Here is a 15,724-nt window from a genome sequence, read left to right as displayed (position 1 = left end):
GCCTGTGTTTGTATGCTTGTGACCATACCAACAGCACTGAGTGGCTTTGTGGTATAAGGCACTTCCTTGCTTTCTTCTTCATACTTCTCTCTGCTCTTGAAAGATTGAAACATGACCTACCACAATTATTCCTTAATCATGCACATCATCTTGGAATTAATATTTGTGCCATTTTTTATTTAGGCCTTCCTTAAGGCCTAGCTCTTCCTTTGTATCACATCAAATACATTCACTAGGAAACTATGGGGGAAAAGGCTCTAAGATGCTTTTATTTTTGACGCCATTTTTAAAGATGTATTTAATAGGTGTTTCACAACTCAAGCAACTGGAAATTGTAGTTCAGCTGTCTCTATTAACTGTGTTGTTCATTCTGATGCTGAAAGTAAGAGTGGCTTTGCTGGGTCACATAGTAAGCTTTTTTATATTAAAAAATAATTAGTTTTATTTGTGAGATTGGAAGGGAACTTAGGTAGAAGGAGATTCTCTCCTGGGAACCTTGTTTGGCTGATTGCATGGCATGATTAACCCTTAATATACCTGTTCTAGGAATACAACTTGTAAAATTAACATTTCTGCCTTTTCTGAGCAACAACCATATCTGATCTTCCTTTGCTGACATTGCTGAGGTTATGGTCTCCTTTCACAGATTCCACCTATATATAATAGAAAAACAAATTTGAGTTTATACTCCATGGGCCCAGAGTCATGCTGTCTAAACAATAGTCAGTAGTTTTTAAAGACACTGCAGTTTTTGCCAATTTCCCATTTTTTTAGACGGCTTTATGTTACCCAACATTACTGATTCGGGAATGCACTCACAGATCTTCTTAAGTTCAGAAACATGGTGCAGATTGTGTAACTCAAAACACTTGGCATAGCATTGTCTTGATTTTTGCATATTAATCAGTTTCAACTAATTACTATCTTTAAATGTGATGGTAGAATCTTCATGAAGCTGCATTTGTGATAATTCATACTGGAGTCCTTAGCCAAGGAACAGTGAACTTTTTGCCTGTTCCTCTTTTGAATGTTTCTTCTAAATGATGAGCTGCAGCTGTGAAATGCTTAGCTTGTAAGATTTCCCAGAAAACATGCTAACTTTGTATATGGAATACAGTATTCATATATTTAAAATTGCTGATTTAAGTTTGGGTCTAATTTGACTAAGTTTGTGCAGGTCAGCTAGAATAAATATTTGTATGTTTGTAGAAACTTGGACCCCTCAAAAAATTAGGAGATAAAAAGGCCTACATTGGAAACATCCTTTTCTTGCTATGAATTTAGAAATCAGGTACTTAAGAGCAGTCCCAGTGATGTTGGTTTGACCCCCATAAGGTTATGCTATTTAGGATTCTAGTCTTTTAGGCCTTGTTGAAAGTTGTTTAAGACAGGTGGAAGCTCTCTATTTTTTAATCTCTTATTGGATTTAGAAGTTTGTCATGTGGATCTGAACCACTGCCACTTCATGATGCTAGGCAGGCAATTCCTGAATAAAGAATCCCGGAGTTTTGGCTTCAAATGTTGCCAAACTACATCTTGCAGTAGGTCTAACTAGCTTGGCCAATGCAATGTCAAAAGACATTTTTATCTTATCACCACTCTACTAGCTCCGAATGCACCCCATTTTCAACCTACTTATTGTTAGGAGGAAAATAGACAGTTGTAGCAGTGAGTCCTTGAGCATATACAGTTCCCCCCCCCCCTTCTCTTTGTGCTTGTTTGGATTTGACAGTTTTATCACAAAGTAATTTTATTTAGGTTTCAGAACTCTAGAAAACATTGCACATTTTATTACAAAATGAAGCTTGAGGACATAGTATTTTCTCCTGTTATGCAATCAAACTAATATATTGAAATATGTACATTCATGCAGAAAACAACCTAGATCAGTTTGATTAAAATAAATTCAGTTAGAAATATTGTTTGATGCATTAAACCAAACTATTGCTTCTCACCACCCTTCCTCCTGCCTAATTGTTCACGTGCACACACACATATGCACAGACATGTGCTAGGCAGGGAGCTTTTATCCATTTGCAGCCAGTTCTGCCTATGGTAGAAACAACTAGTAAATGAACTGGATAGAGCTGTCCTGGCTGTTTGTTTGATAGCAATAAAAAAAATTCTTGCCTGGTCACTGCAGAACTGCCTCTGAACAAATATTCACAGAAGAGCCTGCTGCTTTCAGTACATGAAAACCCACTGACAGTCTCTATTCTGTAGCAGTAAAAGATGCTGGGGATTAACTTTCAGCAGCATGTGGAGAGCCAAGGGTTCACCACCTCTGGTTTAGAAGGCAAGTCTTCTAGATGGTTATTTTTACATAGAGATAGTCCAGATAACACTGAGAAGGTACAGTATTGCAAGGCGTGATTCTCCATGAAGCGACCCTTGCTTCTTAAGGCAAATGCTTGATGTACTTCATAATGCATCAGAGACTGAGTTGTTTGTCGCTTGCCTCTTTCCCCATTTTAGGTAGACAATTTCTCTTTTTCTGTTTTCCTTGTGTTGTATGTATGGGTAAAGGAGGGCCATTATTCCACCATCTCTGGCTCCAGCCAATACTGGCTATATTCAAAGTGATTTTGTTGTATCCGCATGGAGCGGTTACCCCCAGAGCTTGATCAAGAAGAGAAGATAGTATCTCCTAAAAATACACAGGGTCCATTCATAGCAGGTTCACTGCTCAAGTGAGGAATGCCTATAGTAGCTTCAGAATAATATTCTCCCTGCCACTGGAAAATCAACAGTCCATACAGATCTATACACATGCAATAGTATAATGCACTTCATTACTTTTATTCATAGTGGAATATTCAGATTTTACTGTACTTAGAATTAATGTTTTAACAATGGAGTTCTGTTAAAAAAAACAAAAGAACAATTACTTGCCTTCTGTATAATAAAAAAATTAAAAACCCAATTGTGTTACTGTTGCAACTTGAGCACACATGTACTTGTTCCTGTTAGAATTGACTTGTTGGCAGAGGTCTACTTGAAAAAATGCAATTTTTAAAAACCTGGACAGCTGTTTTGTAGTGGTTTACCATAGTAGGAAGGCTAAAAGCAATAAAAGGCCCAATTAAAGCATATAAAAAACAGCATAAAATCATAGGTTTTATTTTTAGGACTGTGCGTTGCTTTGAAGGAGTGCTTTTTCCACCAAGTTTCAGGCAAATCATCATGCTCAAGTAGATTTGCCAGTCAAACTCAGCAAGTTGGAGCAGGTGACTTCAGAGCACTTCGTATATCTGATGGCTTCCTGGTTGCTTCTGTGGTGGTTACACAAGGTAGACAGTACTGCAGTCTCAATCCCAGGTGTGGAAAATGTGAAAGGGTGAGGTGGGGTAGGAACAATGTGATGGGCCTTCTGACACTGATGTAGGTAGCCTGCCATTCAGTTTAATCTCTCATTAACCTGCCTGCCACGGCTCTTTTGCCATGGGAAGGCTAATACTACATTGGGTTTCATTCACTTTCTCAGCACTCAATTCCGTTAAAATGGCCATAAGCCCTAACAGTGTTCTTTCTTCTGTTCATGCCGTGTTATACTTCTAGGCTGGTCCTGCCATCACAACTCAGAGCACAGCTCAGCTCTTAGCGTTCTCAGTATATGCTGAAGGCTGCCCTAACTTTTAAATTACGCACTCTTGGGTTATGTTTAAGACTCTTGTCGATAATTTTCTTAATTTAATTTTTATCCCGCCTTTCCTTTATTATTTTTACAAATAACTCAAGGTGGCGAGCATACCTAATACTCCTTCCTCCTCCTATTTTCCCCACAACAGCAACCCTGTGAGGTGAGTTGGGCTGAGAGAGCGGGACTGGCCCAAGGTCACCCAGTGGTAATAAAGACATAATGAGTGGTGCTCAGCTAATAGGCATTGGCCCAATGTTTTACTGCTTTAAAATAGGCACAGGATAAAAAGGCTACAAATTTCTCCCTGCCTGTTTCTTTATGGCCTGCCTGTCTCTGGGGCATTGTATCTTGCTGGGCCATTCTGCTTCTGCTAACACAGATATTGCAAGCAGGCCATGATCCTCATACAGCTGTGCCAATTGGGCGGGGGGAGATTTTCCAGGAGGGGTCAAGCTTGCCATTTGTAATGCCAACCCTCATGGCACCAGACATCTTCGACTTGCCAATGTACCATGTTGTGCCATGCCCAGCCTGGCATTTCATTAAGGCTACTGATGAGGGAATCCTTATACAAGAGGCCAAGTTTGCTAATGAGCCATTTTCATTTTCTGTCTTTTATTGGTAGTGTTCTGTTTGGGTGTGGTATTTTATTGTTTTTATAGTTGTTACAAGGTGAATATTTACTGGGTTTTTATGCTCTATGTAAGCCACTGAGTGTTTCTGGATTGTGGCGAGGTAGAAATGTTGACAATAAAGAAGCAAATGAGCCATGCCAAGTCTTCTTGTACTCCAAAAATCCCAATTATCAGAGGCAGCAAAATTATACCACCCCCCAAGGGCAAGTCAATGGAGTCTTTCAGTGGAGTCTTCCATAGAAAGTTGCTTTGCCAATGCACCCTACAGAGTTTGGCACTGAAACTGGCAATGAAGGGGTTCTTACCAAACAGATACACCAACTCTCCTGACATCCCAGAGGATCGTCTTATTAATGACAGCAAAGCACATCACAACAGGAAGTCAGTGGTCATTTTTCAGTGTTACTCCAAGCAAATGGAAAGGCATGTTTATTTTTAAAAATGTATTTTGAAAGTTTGCATTTTCAAATTGGAGTAGGATTCGTTCTGCATGGGTTCAGCCAGCTTCTGTTTAGGTTTTTTGCTGGAAAATTTGGAGGCTGATGTACTGTCCTCATCCCTGTTATCTTTACCCTAAAAGGCTACCATCTCTGCTATTTTCATTACATTCAGCCACAAAATGAAGTAGCTGCAGGTATTTTGAAGTTTCCCCATTATGGATCATGTACCAAACTTCCTTTCAGACAAAACTTGAAGGGTCTCAGATTGAATCTGGTTGTCCTTGACTCTTGGATCATAAACTCATATTGAATCATGTCTTCTCCCAAATCTCTTAATTCAAATCAGAGCTAATTTGTACAGAAATAATGTTGACAATTGCCCTCCTGATGTTTTACTGTGTTCACACATGAATCAAATACTTGTTGAACTTTTTCCATGATCTAGTTCCCTGTGGCTTGCTGCTTTAAGCAGAATACGAAAAATATTTTGATGACGGCCTGAAAATTTCAGCATTATCAGTAGGCATCAATTACTGGATACAGTGGACAAAGATTGTTGTTAGAGACCCAATGTATTATTTAATTGCCAGATCTGTCTAAAAAAGAGGACATGGCTTCTTGATATTGCAACAGAAACTTGAATTTAGAGGTCCTTAGGTATCATAAAGGAAAACTGTTCTAACGGTTGAACACATTTTTCCTAGTTTTAAAAAACTTATAAAAAGTTCAAAGCATCAAATAAAAATTCACCCACTCCCGCATACACAAAGCAAATGTTCTAAATTATTTCTTACCATACTTCCTGGTGATCTGAAATTTTCTATAACCAGTGAGAGAGATTGGTGTGCATGGCGTCTAAACATTAGCTGCCACATTGGAATAAGTGTCTAGCCATATAGGCCTGAGCAATGCAATGACAGGCACCTCCTTCACAGAGCAATGTTCTCTTTAATTGGGTGTCTGCACACTTGACTTCAGAGTCTAGAGGCTCTGAAGCCAAGAACCTTCCTGTAGATCTGTTCTATTGTTCCTCGCCCAGGAGGAGAGAACAAGTAGAAATTGCACTATTAACTTTTTTGGGCAGTGCCTACACCCTTGAGTGAACAGGCGGGAGAAAAAACTCAGGCTTGGAGCACTTAATTTGTTTTTTAATTAACTACCCAAAACAAAGACAAGAAAATACACAAAACTGTTCCTTACCTATTTCAGTGTGATATTCAGGTGACAGTAGCAGAAGCACCTAATCACAATCTCAGTCACTTGTGTTACAAAGGAAAAATGGATAAACTAGATAGCCAAGCCTGAAAGGATGCAGTGAGATAATGATAAGATTATATTTGCTCCAGAATATTATAACCCCTTCCCATATGTATGGTTACACACCAAAGAAGCACCTTTTCTTCCCTTTGCAGATTTTGAAACCTGCAGATTGAATGCATATGCTTAGCACGCACTGCTGGAGTGGAGAGGTATACGGTCCACTGCATAAATTTTCTTGTGCTATAGCAGCCTTCTTGAACTAGACATTCTCCAGATTGGACTATTACTTCTTTTGAAGAAAACTAACGCAGAAAAAATAAAGTAAGACATCATGCCAGTTGCTAACACCCTTTCCTTGTATTAGATGTTCCAGTAAGTGGTTGCAAACCAACTCTGGCACTTAGATGACATTGTTCTAGATCCATTTCAAATCAGTTCTGCATCCAGTTCTGGGACAGTAACTGCCTTCGTTGTTGAATGCAGCCCTGATGTTTCTCAGGGTTGATATTTCAACTATCAACCCTGGTGGTAGTTTTAATACTATCAAGAATTGTATCCTTCTGAAATAGCTTATTTGGGGTAAGATTGCTACTTACTGCTCAATTTCTTCCCCACCCATACACACATATACATGCACAATACTATTAACTGGGTCTATGAAATCAGTTGTGGGAGCGATAACTGGCTGTCATCAGTATGGAGATAATATCGAAGGTTACCTCAGCTTTTCACCTAATCAGGTGAGGCAATGGATGTTCTGAATTGACACCTGAGCAGGATAAGTTAACAGGAGAATCAATCCAGATGGAAGTACTGTTGTTTGGTCCAGTTGCCCAGATGAGTTGTGTTCCACCCTTTGGGAGAGTGTTCCCCTTCCAGTGGAAAAAAAGGTTTGCAATTTGGGGTGCTGATTCCACTGGAAGCACAGATAGCTACAGTGATAAGGAGGGCCTTTTATCAGCTCAAGCTGACATGCCATCTTCCACCTGCAGTCATTATACATGCTCTGGTAAACTCTTGCCACACACTGTGAGACTAACTTTGAAGAAGATTCAGAAAACAGCAAGTCCAAAACAACTACGAGATTTTAAGACTAAGTGGTATGTGATATCAGTTGTTTATTCGTTCAGTTGCTTCCGACTCTTCGTGACTTCATGGACCAGCCCACGCCAGAACTTCCTGTTGGTCGTCAACACCCCCAGCTCCCCCAGGGACGAGTCCGTCCCCTCTAGAATATCATCCATCCACCTTGCCCTTGGTCGGCCCCTCTTCCTTTTGCCTTCCACTCTCCCTAGCATCAGCATCTTCTCCAGGGTGTCCTGTCTTCTCATTACGTGGCCAAAGTATTTCAGTTTTGCCTTTAATATCATTCCCTCAAGTGAGCAGTCTGGCTTGATTTCCTGGAGGATGGACTGGTTTGATCTTCTTGCAGTCCAAGGCACTCTCAGAATTTTCCTCCAACACCACAGTTCCAAAGCATCGATCTTCCTTCTCTCAGCCTTCCTTATGGTCCAGCTCTCGCAGCCATATGTTACTACGGGGAACACCATTGCTTTAACTATGCGGGCCTTTGTTGTCAGTGTGATGTCTCTGCTCTTAACTATTTTATTGAGATTTATCATTGCTCTTCTCCCAAGGATTAAGCGTCTTCTGATTTCCTGACTGCAGTCAGCATCTGCAGTAATCTTTGCACCTAGGAATACAAAGTCTTTCACTGCTTCTACATTTTCTCCCTCTATTTGCCAGTTATCAATCAAGCTGGTTGCCATAATCTTGGCTTTTTTCGGGTTTAGCTGCAAGCCAGCTTTTGCACTTTCTTCTTTCACCTTCATCATAAGGCTCCTCAGTTCCTCTTCGCTTTCAGCCATCAAAGTGGTATCATCTGCATATCTGAAATTGTTAATGTTTCTTCCAGAAATTTTAACTCCAGCCTTGGATTCCTCAAGCCCAGCATGTCGCATGATGTGTTCATGTGATATCAGTACTGAAAGCTAATTGCAGACAGATGAAACGAGCCTAATAGCATCTGTACTACAGATCTGATAAATAGAAAGCTAGGGAACAGGAAGGATAAAAGAGTATTAAATTGGAGAAATGTAGAAAGAACAAACCAGATTTTTAAAAAGCAAAATAATAAATGTATCACTTTCTTCAAGTGAACCTGCCTAAACAAAACGTTGAGAGACACAAGCAGCAAAGCATCACTGTCTCAAGTACTCTGATTGGGAAAGTAATGGAGGTGATAAAATTAACTGGCTACCAGTATCAGCCTATTGTGCCATTCAATCCATCTCCCTCCTTTGGCCAAATATGGAAAGAGTACAACCATGATAGAGATTTTGCAAAATCAGAAAGCACCAGGATGTTCACTGACTTTCTGGATTGCCTCTGAATCTCTTCAGAGTGATTCTAATGCACCTGATTTGATTTGAAAATCAGTTTGAATTTTCAGAATTGAATCAACCCTTTGAAGCTTTATAGAGGCATACTCTTCCAGGAATATAGGTTTTGATAGTTTTGTTTTAAATGCCTGCATTACAATGGAATACATGTTTTTGTAGAATTTTATTTCCTGTGCTATTGATATATTTACTGTATTTTTTTAACTTTTTAACTATTTTATTCTTTTAAAAGACTTTGTAAACAGCACAAAGAACCCTGGTTATGAGATGTAATACAATAGTAAATAAATTAACAATCATCCCCAAACATTACTGACATGCTATATGCAAAGTGTCTTATAAACCCTTACTGTTGTTTTATCCAATTTCTTCTCATCTGACATATTGTTCCATTTTGCTTTATTTAGTTTATTTTACTTTTATTCAATAGTTTAGCCTACCACAAAATTTTTCATGCATATCTTAGCAGTCAAGACTTCTAAATGTTGAAAATCAAAGTTTTCCCAGTGTATATGCTTCAAAGTGATGTTTGGGGTGGCACAAGGGAAAAATCTCACTGTTGTTTTGCATTTCAACTCAGGGTAATGTTTATTTGCTGGGGGCAAAGGAAGAACTGGTTAAAGAAAAAAAGGAAAATGTCAAAAATGAATAATAAAATGATATATAAACAGAAGCAGATTTACTGTGATACGTTTCCTCCCAATAAACCTGATAATGTTTCCCAAATGTGTTGGTTGGAATCAGAGCCATAATGACTGGTCAGGTTTTATGTGCTATTTTTAATTTGACTGCTTAAGAAACTTGACATCATCCTGGAGGAATTCCCTCCTACTGCATAGCTGTATCTAGTTATTTGTAGGGTAAAATTCATCTTAATAGAGCTTCATATGAAACACATGTTAGCACCAAAGCAGATACGGGTGGGTAAAACATCCAAGGCCTGCCAAGAGACCATATTTCTGTTTGGGGGTGTAAGGGTTTGTTTTCCCCATCTCCCCCACCCCCTGAGGAATATGTTTCTCTTTCAGGTCACCTCACCATTTGATACAGTAGACTCTGAGGTCTCTGCTCCGTAAACTTCCTCTGCCCCTTATGAAGTGAAATCAGGCTGTGCAGTGGGAATAGAAACAGCCTAGGAAAGGAAAGCAAGGAGACGTCTTATTTTTATTTTTGTGGAATTCACAGAAACCGTCTGGCACACTGCTGGGATTCCAGCTTGACAAAATCATTTAGGGTATTGCCCTTATACAAATAAGGATACCTTTCTCCTTTGTTTCGTATCACCATCAGGGCAGATGGGGTCGGTTCTCGTCTTAGAGATCAGAAAGCTGTAACTCGAGGAGTGAACACTAACTCCTATCAGCCCCAGCCAGCACGGCCAGTGGGAACATCTATAGCTGGGCCCTGAGCTTTGGACAGTGGTCAAAAGCAACTTCTGCTTTTCGAAGGGAGATTCCTCTTTCAATCCTAATTGCTTAGAGCAGCCTTTCTCAAGCTTTGACCCTGGAGGAACCCTTGAAATATTTTTTGGGCTTCAGGGAGCCCCTGCACATCCAGGCTCAAATACAGGCCAGAAGTTACAAAATTGCTATATTCGTTTCATGGGTAGGCCTGTATATACACACTAACAGTGTTCTTAAACTAAAAATAAAGAATGAAACCTATCTTTTGAATGTGACGTTGCTCGAATTTGAAATAATTTTTTAAATAAACCGTGATTTCCCAGGGAACCCCTAGTGACCTCTCATGGAACCTTAGAGAGCCACGGAACCCTGGTTGAGAAACCCTGGCCTAGAGTAGCTTGCAGAATGACCATGACGACTTCATGCTTGAAGAGAAGCACTTCCATTGAGGAGAAGCACTTTCGTTAAGCAGAACTTAAAATTCTTAGCAGGACTACACAAAGTGGGGCCCCATCTCAAGTTAGCTACCTTTCCGTATTTGCCTGGGCTCTTGTTCCTTTTTTCCTCTCCAAAAAGTTTTTGTCCACCAGTGAATTTGCACACCAAACAAATTACATCTGCTTACTTCAGAGGTCTCGTCCTTTTTTTCCTGCCAAATGGTTGACAGTTACCTCTACAAATTTGTAATCACTACAAGAGTCTTGCGCCAATCGATTGCATTCATGGTGGGCAAAAACTTTTTGGATATGAGATCTGAACCCAATGGTGGGTGAAAAAGGCCTTGCCTGTTTTGTTTTCTTATCTTTCAGAAGCAAAGCATAATGGGGTAGACTTAATTATTTGTCTTCATAGCAAAATGCTTTCACTCGAGACTGAGCAGTCTTAGCATAAAGCAAAGCAGTCTGGCTAATATTTATAGGGCCAAAACGGCCACCAATTTTATAGCAAGCTTGATAGTCCGGGAAACATTCCACCTTAATGACTGACTGTGCTTAAAAGGCTGCTTAATTCATAAGCATGGACACCACCTGCCTCCACTTCGATGAATAGGAAAAGCAGCTTCAGCAGGACCCTGAGATCTGATCTGACTTTGGGGCCTAGAAATCAATGGCACAAGCTGTGTTCCATAGTATTTGTTCTACCCCAGTTACACCTAGATGTAGTAGATTTCACAGCACTTCATGTCAGATGTCCCAAAGAAGAATTTAGCAATAATGGATTTGTCTTTGGCAGGTGTCAGCCCTTTGATAAATATTCAGCCAAGGAAAGGGGGAAAACTTCCAATTCTTCAAGGTTAGCTATTCCAGCTGTTGGGACTCATCCGCCTGCTGGAAATATGTGTGGGTACTCAGGGGCAAGAAGAAAAGCTCTCTGTCAGCTCTCTTGCTCTTAGAATAGAAATGGCACACCCAGTCCAGGAAGAGGGTGGACAGTGCACACTCAGTGTAATCTCTTGGCTCCTGCCCAAGGCCATCAGCTGCTAGCTGGTAAAGCAGATATGCTCTTCACCTGTTTTTGCAGCTGTCAGCATGTGATTGGGAGTGAGAGCTAACTGGCTTCAGCTTCTGGCATCTCCTGATTAACATTTGACATGATTCATTCTTTGTCCAAACCATTCATAACATGTCCATGTCGACCCAGATACTTGACATTGGGCAATGCCAAGAAGAAGGGTTATAGGCAGTCCTTCCTTTTTTCCAAGGGAGGCTTGTTTCATTGGCTGGACAGAGACATATCATCAGCCAAGGGGAAAGAAACACACCCTATAGAATTGTCTGTTCTCCAACACCAATAATGTTTTTAAGCAATGATAAAATCTCATGACACTCACTTATTGCAGGGTATGCATAGCCCTACGTGAAAATTTGTGTATGAAAATTCTCATCCTAGAAGTTCCAACTAATATCTTTAAATGTTTCATCTCCTTTCTTTGCTAACCAGATAGGCCTTAGCCTACAAATGGTACATGTTTAGGACCAATGGAATATAGTTACTGGAAATAACAGTGAGGTCCCTGTTCACATTTCATTTCCACTACAAGCGTGCTAGTGGGGCTTGGCCAACCCGGTATTCATTCAGCTTCTGTGCCCTGTCTGCAATATTGCTATTACAATATGTAAGTTAAACTGCTAGAGCCCACTGGCTTTAATATCTGTCTTGAATCACCTTTGTTGGGTGGGTGGATCTGGGAACTGACACACAAGGTCCTGTTGAATGCTTCGAGACAGTTGAAATTGCTGTTTCCCAGATACCTGGAATGGGCAGAGCTTGAGGGCCATTTCTATGGATGAAAGGAGCTTGTTCAAGTTAAGAACTTTATTTTATGATAAAGGACTATCTCTTAAGACCATTAAGGAAGTATCTGAAACTTTTAACACTTTAAGCGGGCTATATAGTACCACCAGCCTTCCATTTGGAAAGTTTTCAACTGGCTAATTCCTCTGGTGAAAATCATAGGAAGAGACTGATAAAAATAAACGGTGTTACATTCAACAGTTATATATAAAAATGGATTTTATTTCCTTTCAGCAGCATGCTAAAACATTGCTTCTTTCTTTCTTGTTAATGACCATAGTAAGGGCACAATCCAGCCAAAGTAAAATAACTTTCAGTCCCACTGGTTTCAGTAAGTTTGAAGTTCAACTTCCCTACTGAAACCAATCAGTGAATTTTGAATTGCTCCAATAAAACTTTGTGACCAGTGTGAATATTATTATTGTTATAAGGCACAAGAACCACAACAAAAAAAGCCTTGTGGGAGAAGATGGACTCTATAATATCTCCTCTAGCAATGATCCATTCTTGAGTCTAACTAATCTTATGTATTATGAGTGATGGATCACTGGCATAAAATATGAAAGATAAATATGATGCCCTTGATTTAAATCCTGTCCTCTTAAAGTGCACAGCTACATTAATTTATGTCCATCTCTCTTTTAGCCAAGTCAAACAGGCAGGCAGAGCAGCTCTGCATGTGCTTTCCAGACATGGTGACTAATTGCATTTATTTGCTTAAATTTATTTCCCGCCTTTCTGCAGAAAATGTTTTGCTATGTTCTTAAAAAGTGAACATTAAAGTATTAAAAATCAGCCATAATGGGAAAGGCAGATGATAAAGGAGCACTATTTGAGGAGAAGCACCCCGGAGTAAAATTTTTCACAACCTACTAAGGGAAACAATGAAGCCAGAAGTCAGTATGACTACTATAAGAGAGAAGGCATTTCTCTGGTGCCCATTCATCATACATCAAGTGCCCACCATCACTATGATAAAACTGGACTTTGATGTCAGAGAAAGAGGGAGTGTGCCATGGTTAAAAAAATAGGTCATCAGAACCTACCGCAGTGAAGAGAAGCTTTTCCCAACCCAGAGCTGGCTTGAAAGAAGAGCTGCCATTTCTCAGCTGTTTGAACACCCAGAACCTCTCTCTGTTTTGAAGGAGGAAAGCAACCTGAAGCTATTTTACCCAGAAGATGCCAACTTTAATTTACATTACATTCATACAGTGGGTGCTTTAGTTATAGCCATAGCTCATGAGCAAAGATCTTGCTGATTTGGTTTGATGCTGGTGAGTTAAAAGCAGAGGACTTACTCCATCTTTAGCAAGCATGTCATTCAGCTACCCAACTTGGACTCTGGCCATAGTTTAAGTGTTAACACTCCCCACCTGAAAAACACTTTAGGGAATTATTTATGAGCTCCAGTTGTCAATGATTTCCTTTAAGAATGAGCTGAATGAAAGCACCTCCTGTGGCACTCTAGCCCATATACCATGTTGGTCAGCACACCCAATAGCTTTCTCCCAACAGCAGGAGTCATGTTTCCATTGCTGTCAATGAAAGGAGAGAATATGCATGCCTCTATGAAGTTGGTCATCGGATTATTCCAGCATAGCTACTCTTAGGGACTGTTGTTAGGCATGAACTCTTCAGTGACTATGGCTGGGAGTCTAGCCCAGTCTACTCTGGTCTCCAGTTGGCCCACTGCTGGACTGCCCTACCTCCTGTCCCACCACGGGGCTCTGCACCTCCATGGCTGTTTTCACTGTGGCTGCCAGAAGGGCCAGATACCTCACTAGCACTGTCTATGTCAGCCCTTCGAAGTAGACCAGACTATGAAACCAAAACATGCAGGCCAATACTACTTTTATTATAAGATTACAGTAACAAAATCTTGTAAGTCTGAATGTGCTTCCCTCCCTCCCTTCCTTTATCTTGGTGAAGACTAGGGAGGGTCTTGTCAGATTGATATTCCCATCAATAAGCAAAAATAAAGCGTAACTTCACCCATAACAGCAGCCTTTTTCTCCCATTGGCAGGTGATGAGAGAGAGCAAGTGGAGAAGAGCAGCAATTCTGAATATGGCCACACAAAAGTCTGTCTACCCACCTTTGGGTGTACATATGTGTGCACATTTATAAGAACATATGAGTTTGTGTGGAAAGAAAGGGGGTGAGAAACAAAAACAAAAAGAACTATGATAGAGAAGGTTTCTGAAATATTCTTCCTGTCCCTGTGTCCGATAAGCATGAGGCAGATCTTCTAGCCACTGCAAGATTGCAGAAAGAATCTGGGTGTATTTATTCTGAAGTGAGTCCAATGCGTTCAATACAAGCATTTCCTTCAGCACACAACAGCTTAAGGATGGGGAGTGTTGGGGGTGGGAATGTCAGATGGAAATAATTTTATAATACGCCAGTTTTATAAGCAAGAAGCTTGTTCCAACTGGGAAAGAGGGAGTGCCACATAGTTCAGGGAGACTCAGCAATCCACTTCCTGTTCACAAGAAGAAGAGGTGCTCAGAGACCCCCAGATGGATGGAGGAATTGCCTGAAGGAGAGAATCTCACCTTTCTGGATCTGTGAAACTCTCATTCCATTTGGGGAAATGATCATTCATCTCCAGTAACACTGGAGGAGGCAAGAGGAAAACAACACTCTTCAGATCTCATCTGGCCAGCCCCCCAACAAGTAGGAGAAACACTGAACCGTTCACAGCTGGGGAAGCCCTTAGGAGGTCCCACATGGGAGCCCCCATGCCCTACCTCAGCATTTCTTTTCTTCTAGGGGTTGGAAATCATACAATGCTTCAAAAAAGCGCTATCACTAGTGCAGAGATAGTCTGTTGGCAAAGCAGGGCAAAATTAAGCAAACAATACGAGTGACAGTGGGAGCAATTGCTGGCTGGTTTTCCTGCTGGTAGATGTTGGGCGGGAGGGGAAAAGTTGTCAGGGAAGCCACTAATAGCTGCTTGGAAACTGTCTTGAAGTGAACTGGCAGCAACACTATCTGGCTTGCAGCAATGGTGGACTTGGGCCAGGCTTTCTACATCAGCTTGCTTTTCTCTTGACTCAAGGACAGGAGGCAAGTCCATGGCCACAGAAGTGAGGAAGTGTCCTGTAACTTGCAGCGGGAAGAAAAAAAATCCTCAGAACCAGACATAAAGCAACACAAGGGTTGAGACAAAGGAGACAATAAAGGTGATATGATGGGAAGATCAGGAAGGGTTATAAAGGAGTTGTAGCTGCAGCATGGTGGCATAAGCACAAAAGTCAAGCAAGAGAATGGAGATGGGGGAGTGATCCATGAGCAAAGCAGACTGGGAGAAAAGCAGGAGCAAAGCAGGCAGGATAAACGAGAAGATACCAACGCACCAACTTTGATGGGACAGATTTGAGGTTTTGGTGGCCACAGGCATGAAGCCCATAGGTCCCAGATTGGATCTTTCTACTTTGGGGAAACATGTTGAGACAACTGGTGCTGCAGAGAACCCCAAATAATTGTTTCCAGAGGGAGGGAGGAAGGAAGGAAGGAAGGAAGGAAGGAAGGAAGGAAGGAAGGAAGGAAGGAAGGAAGGAAGGAGCGGATACTGCTCTGCTCTCCCTCTCAGAGTCCCTTCCTCTGAGGGAGGCATTGTCTAAGATAATCATCTTGCCCACAGTCTC

This window comes from Candoia aspera, chromosome 1, assembly GCF_035149785.1.
Source record: "Candoia aspera isolate rCanAsp1 chromosome 1, rCanAsp1.hap2, whole genome shotgun sequence".
In the NCBI taxonomy this organism is placed as follows: domain Eukaryota; kingdom Metazoa; phylum Chordata; class Lepidosauria; order Squamata; family Boidae; genus Candoia; species Candoia aspera.
Note: the sequence above shows the minus strand (reverse complement) of the source record.